We start from the raw sequence: 6,709 nt of genomic DNA on the forward strand, positions 1-6,709 counted from the left end.
CATCCCAGAGAGAGAAAACCATAATAGAAGCTGCAATGTCTTCCACAAACTAATTTCACAAGTTTTCTACCATGGACAAATGAACTAGAATTACATAGATGCAACATGTAAATCTCAAAACAACTATTCCACCAAAAAAGCAAGTTGCACAAGTATGTACAGCATATGTATGTGTATAACTTTGTGTGTGTGTATCTATCTATATATATATATAAGAAAATAATTACTTTATCTGTATACAACTAATATAAAATACTTATATAACTATTAATATAATTATACATCAATTTATTAACATATAATGTATAATATGTCATATAAGATATGTAAAGCCTACTTTATCTTGATTAAAGATTATGTCTGTGTGTGTGGCAGCTGTACAGACAAAAATATGCTTGGAAGTGACAAACATCAAACTCAGCATAGTGGTCACCTCTGGTGGAAGGGGGCAGGAAGGAGATTAGGGGGTGTACACAGGGGCTTTAATTGGCAATATCTCATGTCTTAGGTTTAATTATGACTACAGAAGCATTTGTGTTATTAGTCTATCTGCTTTTTTGTAAGTCTGAAATAGTCCATAAAAAATCAAATCATATTGTTATTGCCTCTAGAAAAGAAAAGAGCAATACAGCGCTGTGGAGAGAGTGACTTTGTCTTGCACGTAGGTAAGATTTTATCATACAAACATGTATGTAAATCTGGAGCAAACGTGGCAAAAGGGTAACATTTCCTAATTCTAGGCAGAGGGTCTGGGATGATGGCTGCATTTGGATGTTCCTTGCATTTTCCTTTTTTATTCTTTTCAAGATTAAAAGAAAAAATACAGCCGTTTCTTACAGGGAAATATGCTACCTGGGAGCATAATCATTATAAAAGAGGGTTACACCAAGTCAGCATGGTTACAGTAGGTCACCTTTTCAGTGTCACCACACATGCCTGGGGAAACAGAAATCAACTTATTGGAGCAATCAGTGCATTTTAAAAACCTCACAACAAATATAGAGAATTACTACACCCCTCCCCAAAATAAAATTTTAACAAATAATTCCTCACCTATCTTGTGACTGGGCCTAAGTATTCTTTCAGTGTGTGGCTTCTTTTAATGAAATGGTGGCATGAGGGATGGTGATGGATAAAACCTGAAAATCTATTAATCCCTTGGGTAATTTACTGACTGTACTACACAGTGTGTGTTTTCGCCCCCCTGGCCAGCCTCCATCCCCCTTCTTTGGCAACAGCTCTTGACTTCCCCTTGGGAATCATTCCTTCCCATTCCCAGCCCACATGGTTTACCTGGGTGTGATCCACCTCTGACTCCAGCATGTGACCCAGGACTGGTCACTGAGAGTCCTTCTGGGACTTTTGATGGGACTCTTAGGAAGAAAGAAACTCTTCTTCTGTTGAGGAGCTTCTTCTGTTCCTGGAGCTGCTGGTAGACATCTTTGCTTCAGAATAAAGACAACACAGAAAAAGCAGAGCCAAAAGACGGAAGGAGAGAGAGAGAGATCTTGAAATCGTGGTTGAGAAAGAGCATGAACATCTCTATGACATTCTTGTGGTCCTAGATCCAGTTCCCAGGTGTGTAGGACAATAAATCCTCTTTCTCACTTGTTACTTTGAGTTTCTATGACTTGCAGTCAAGGGAATCTTGAGAAGTATACCTATACGCAGGTACAAAAGCATACTAAAATTCTAATTGTAGAAGGTATGTGCCTGTTTATTAAGGTAGAGGAGCCCCTCCATCCCCTCTGCCTCTCCTGGGGATCACTAAGAGCAGGGACTTTGAGTGCTTGTAAGATCAGATACAGGCTTTGAGACACTCCTCTCATGTTGCTTTATGGTGAGGGTCCTTAACCTGATAGCCAGGGCCTCTAGGGGTTCTATGAAAGAGCGCGACAGGTGTGCAAACATCCCATTAAATTGTCGGTAAGATGATATGTGTACCCAAATGTATGTGCTTTCTGGGGAAAGGGCCCATAGATTTTATCACATTAGTGAAGAAACTGGTAAACCAAAAGAGGTTGCAATCCCTATTAGATGATCCAAGGCAAATGTGCAGTGCTAATGTCTGAATTTTCACGCCTCTAAGTGTCTCAGGCAGCTAGACTTTTTAATCAGAGAATCCGAAACAATGAAGAAGCAATGTCACCATCTTACTAACATCATGAAATGACTTGTTTAAATATAAATACATTAAGCATTTTAAATACTTCATCTAAAAAATTTATTTCATCGCTATCTGCAGTGACTACTATCTGAAGGATGGGAGAGGCATATAGATTTAACAAATGACTAGAAATCTGCTTCCTGGAAAAGCGCAAATACTCCCCCAGTATCATGTAAACAAATAAAGACTGTAGTTTGCATGTTCTATTTGCACAAAATAATAATTCTCAGCAGTGTCAATACATTTCACATGCTACTGATTAAATCTTGAATATTCATGCATGCATAAAAAGCCTTCTGTTGCTATGGTGGAAACTAATATCATGAAATGTGTTCAGCTTTCCTTTAGGGAAAACAATATTATACCTTAAAATTAAATCAAAGCTGTTGCTTATCAATAAGAACAATTAGAAAGAGAAACAGGGAAGATTGCCCTTGAAATAGTAGGAAAGGCTGGATTAGATTCCCAAAAAAATATTAATGTTTTGGGGGCCTGGGGCCTGGAGAGACTAATATTCAAGCAGCAATGAGTATCTTTAGACCCCAAGCATCCACTGTATGTACAAGTCCCAATGTTTGTTCAGGGAGACAACAGAATTCCAGATTGACAAGGGCAAAGTTGAGAAAAATGGAGCAGGATTGCTCACGACGGAGCCCAACATAATAATGAACAGCCATCTGGCAACTTTGGCTTTTGATACCAGGCAAGTTCTGCTCTAGGTAGGTAAGAAGAGTCGAAAATAACTTTACTTTCATTGCATGCCTGGTTAGGAGTAAAGCCCTTACTAGCCCTTTGATGAAGAAACACAGAAGTTAGGAAAACCTATAGACCCAAGTTTCTCTACCTTAGCACTATTGACATTTTTGGGTTGGACAATTCTTTGTTGTTGAGGCTGCAAATTCTTGGACCCTACCCCAGTTCTACTGAACTATAAACTGGGAGTGAAGTCACCCCTCCACATGATTCTGTGGTTGGCTAAAGTTTAAGAACCAGTAATCTAACTCAACTCACTCATTTTACAATTGAAAAAACAGAGGTTGGTTAAGTGCCTACTGAAGATCTAACAGCTGGTTGGCAGCCAAAGCAGTACACCACACCTCCTTCTCCAGACAGTTTGCTAAGCATGGCCTTGCAGGAAGAGGTGGATGTCCTGCAAGGATAGTTCATCCCAGCACCACGACACATGAAACACCTTGCTGCACAGCAGAAAACATTCTAAGGCTGTCTGAATATGTTTCTCAGATTTGGTCTTATAGGGGATCAGAATTGACCACCTTAAAACACGTCTCTTTACCTTGATTATTTTCTCCAAAAGAAACTCCCACCATCCCCCCCCCCCCATTGCTTAAAAGAATTTTAGATAGAAGGCCTGTCCCCAGGACAGGCCATCACCATAGATAACTCTGGGTATGGATAGACTTGGAGGGTCCTTGCTAAGCCCATTCTTATCAAAGTTCTGTTTACCAAACATTTATATTTGAAGGGAAATCTCCATTTGTAAAGGTATCTCCCTCTCTGTACCAGGAAGAAGGGGGGATGACCTTATCTCTAGAAACTCTTATCAATGTGGAAGGCAAGGACTTAAATCTGCATACTCTTGTTTACGGTGATTTTCTGGTAATCTCCCATAGCTGACTCCCTTCACCCCCAACATCCTCCTTTGTCTTTAACTGAAGATAGTATTTAAGATGAGAACCTCTGCCATTTTGTTGAGTTACCCAGTTTCCTGGCTCTCTCCCATGTATACATGTTATAAAGCTTTGTTTGATTTTCTCCTGCTATTGGGTCTCATGTCAATTTAATTTGTAGCCCAGCCAGAAAGGACCCAGAGTGGATAGAGGATAGTCTTCTCCCCTACAGTCTCTTCCTAGATTCCCAGATTTCCTAGACTTTCATGCAGAACACTTCATTTTTATTGACATTATTTTTCTAAAGATAGGTTAATAACATGATTAGTTTACAGCTAGGCTGCTTTACTGTGCTTTTCCCTTCTCAACTGTTACCCCTAGATCCTTTTTAATATGTAATCTTATGGAGTTAGAACAGGCCTTATTTTACAGCCATAGTTGTTATTAGCGTTACTGATGTTGATAGAGATATGTTGATTGAAGATTTCACACCTTGCTGTGAGGTCAATTGGAATAGAAAGTAGCTTATGTATGTTAGAAAATAAAAACGTGTCAATCCTATGTATTTGAGAAAACTTGTCTTGATTGCTTATTTAAAAAAAAATTAGCAGAAGAAAACCCACATAGATTACTGTGCAAAAATCATTTTTATCCCTGTTAAATGAGTGCAGAAATGTTAAACGGAAAATAAATCACACTTATTTGCCCAGTTTTCCTACTCTTTTTAATAAGAGATAAATGCACTCTTCATCCCCCAACATTGTTAAGCCACATTCTGACTTCTCTGCCCACTACCCTCTGGGTTAATTTTGTGGGAATTAAGGTCTCTAATTCCAAAGGAGAGTTGTGAGGCCAACTTGCTTTTCACGGGAAAATGAATAAGCAGGGTAAGAGCTGGTGGAACTCGTCATCTGTAGGAGGATGGCTGCATGTGGGTCTAGATTGTTTATGAGGCCAAGGAAGGGAGAAGTCACAAGCAAAATGGGTCTGCCTGCTGTTGCTGTGACACAGAGAGGACTTTCCCAGCCCAGGTTTGTGACAAGAAACTCCTTAGTTTTTTCTTTCCCTTTTTAGTGTTACTTGTACAATTTCTGAAAATAACCTTGCAGATCTGAGTACATATTTATATTCAGATTTCCAAGGATGTTAAAATAAAATGATGTAAATTGTGATTGATTTACAATTGTATTGTTATTTAAATTGCCATCCTTTGTAACGTCTCTATACTGAGAAGTAACATGGTCAACATTTTGGTGACCATCATTTCATAGACTTCCCTGTGCACACTCAAACAGACAGTGTGATATAAACAGGGTCATGTGCACGCTTGTTTTTATCATGGATACCTATTTTTTTAACTCTTTTTGCCTACTTCATTTTTCTTTTCTAATTGCCTTCATCCCTAAGGTAGCCAGCCTTATAAGCTTGATATGTATCCTTCCAAATCTTTCCCATTGTACAGTCACATGTAAACAAATATATTCATATACATATATAGGCACACATATACACACACATATAATTATTATTATGTCCAGCACATAAAAAAGAACCAAGTATTTAGAACAGTGCCTGAAACATTACAGATGCTCAATAACTATTTATTGCATGAATGAATGGTTTGCTTTATAAAAATGAGATAATTAATATATAATTATTATATAAAAATATAAAAATGAGATATATATATAATTATATATAAAAATGTATAGAATTATTATCCCATCTTTCTGTATCTGGCTTTTATCACTCAATGCTTCTAGTTCATCTCTTCCATATAGATTTAATTAATTCTTATGAATGGCTATGTAATAGCTCACAGTTATGAAGGTAACATCAATTTATTTAACTATATCCCAAATTGATAGTCAAGATGCTTTTACATTTTTGCCACCATAAATAAATAACAGCTAACACTCACTGAGTGAGTACTGTTACCACACAAAGGGCACGATCTGCTCGCCGCAAGACAAAAGCCAATCATCACGAGGCAAGATGGTGGCAGAGAAAGGGCAGTTTATTACAGCTTGCTAGCAAGGGGGAACATGGCCGACTAATGTCTGAAAGAACCATCTCCCAGAACAAAGACTACAGGCCAGTTATATAGAGGGCTGGTCTCCGGGTGGGGGAGGCATCTGATCTCCAGGTGGAGGCATCTGGTCTCTGGGTAGGGACACCCATCTGGTCTCCGGGTGGGGGCAACCATCTGGTTTTAGTTCCTGGCAGTCTTTGTTTTACTGGATATGCATCAGAGACCAGAGCAAAGCCCTCTACCCTGATCTTTCAGTTGTCCTTGATGATGGCTATCAGCATAGACTCTCTGCCCAGGGGTCATCACATTCCTAAGGAACTCAAGAGAACAAAGTTATCAACTTGTAGCAGCTGGGAGGGGCCATAAAATCCGCAGAGTTAGTCAGAGGTCATTCAAAGTTACAATATTGTTTCTTTTCTACAATATGGCTTCCCTTATGTGGATCTTGTGTTGAGCTGGTATCAGTACAACCTGCAAAGTATTTTTTTTTTTAGCATTTTCCATGTATAAAGTCACTGAGGTAAAGTTTATCTCCCCATCGTAGGAAATTGAACAGGGGTGGTAAGAAATTTGCCCAAGGCTATATAGCCACTAAGTGGCAAACCAGTCAGTGTGGCTCCAAAGCACCTTTCACTGAATCACTTCTATACAAGGCAGTAATCAACACAGTTGTACACACATTCTAATGGAATGATGCTTTATTTCTAGTTGACAGTTTCCCAGGAGTGGAATTACTGTGGAAGAATATGTGTATATTTTATATTGATAGATTGTTTGCAAAGAGGCAGTAACAGTTTACATTTCCACCAGCAGTGTATGACAGTGCCCTTTCCTCCAGTAGATTATCATTTAAAAAAATTTTTTTATTATTTCTTTTTTGCC

This window comes from Diceros bicornis, chromosome 25, assembly GCF_020826845.1.
Source record: "Diceros bicornis minor isolate mBicDic1 chromosome 25, mDicBic1.mat.cur, whole genome shotgun sequence".
Taxonomy (NCBI): domain Eukaryota; kingdom Metazoa; phylum Chordata; class Mammalia; order Perissodactyla; family Rhinocerotidae; genus Diceros; species Diceros bicornis.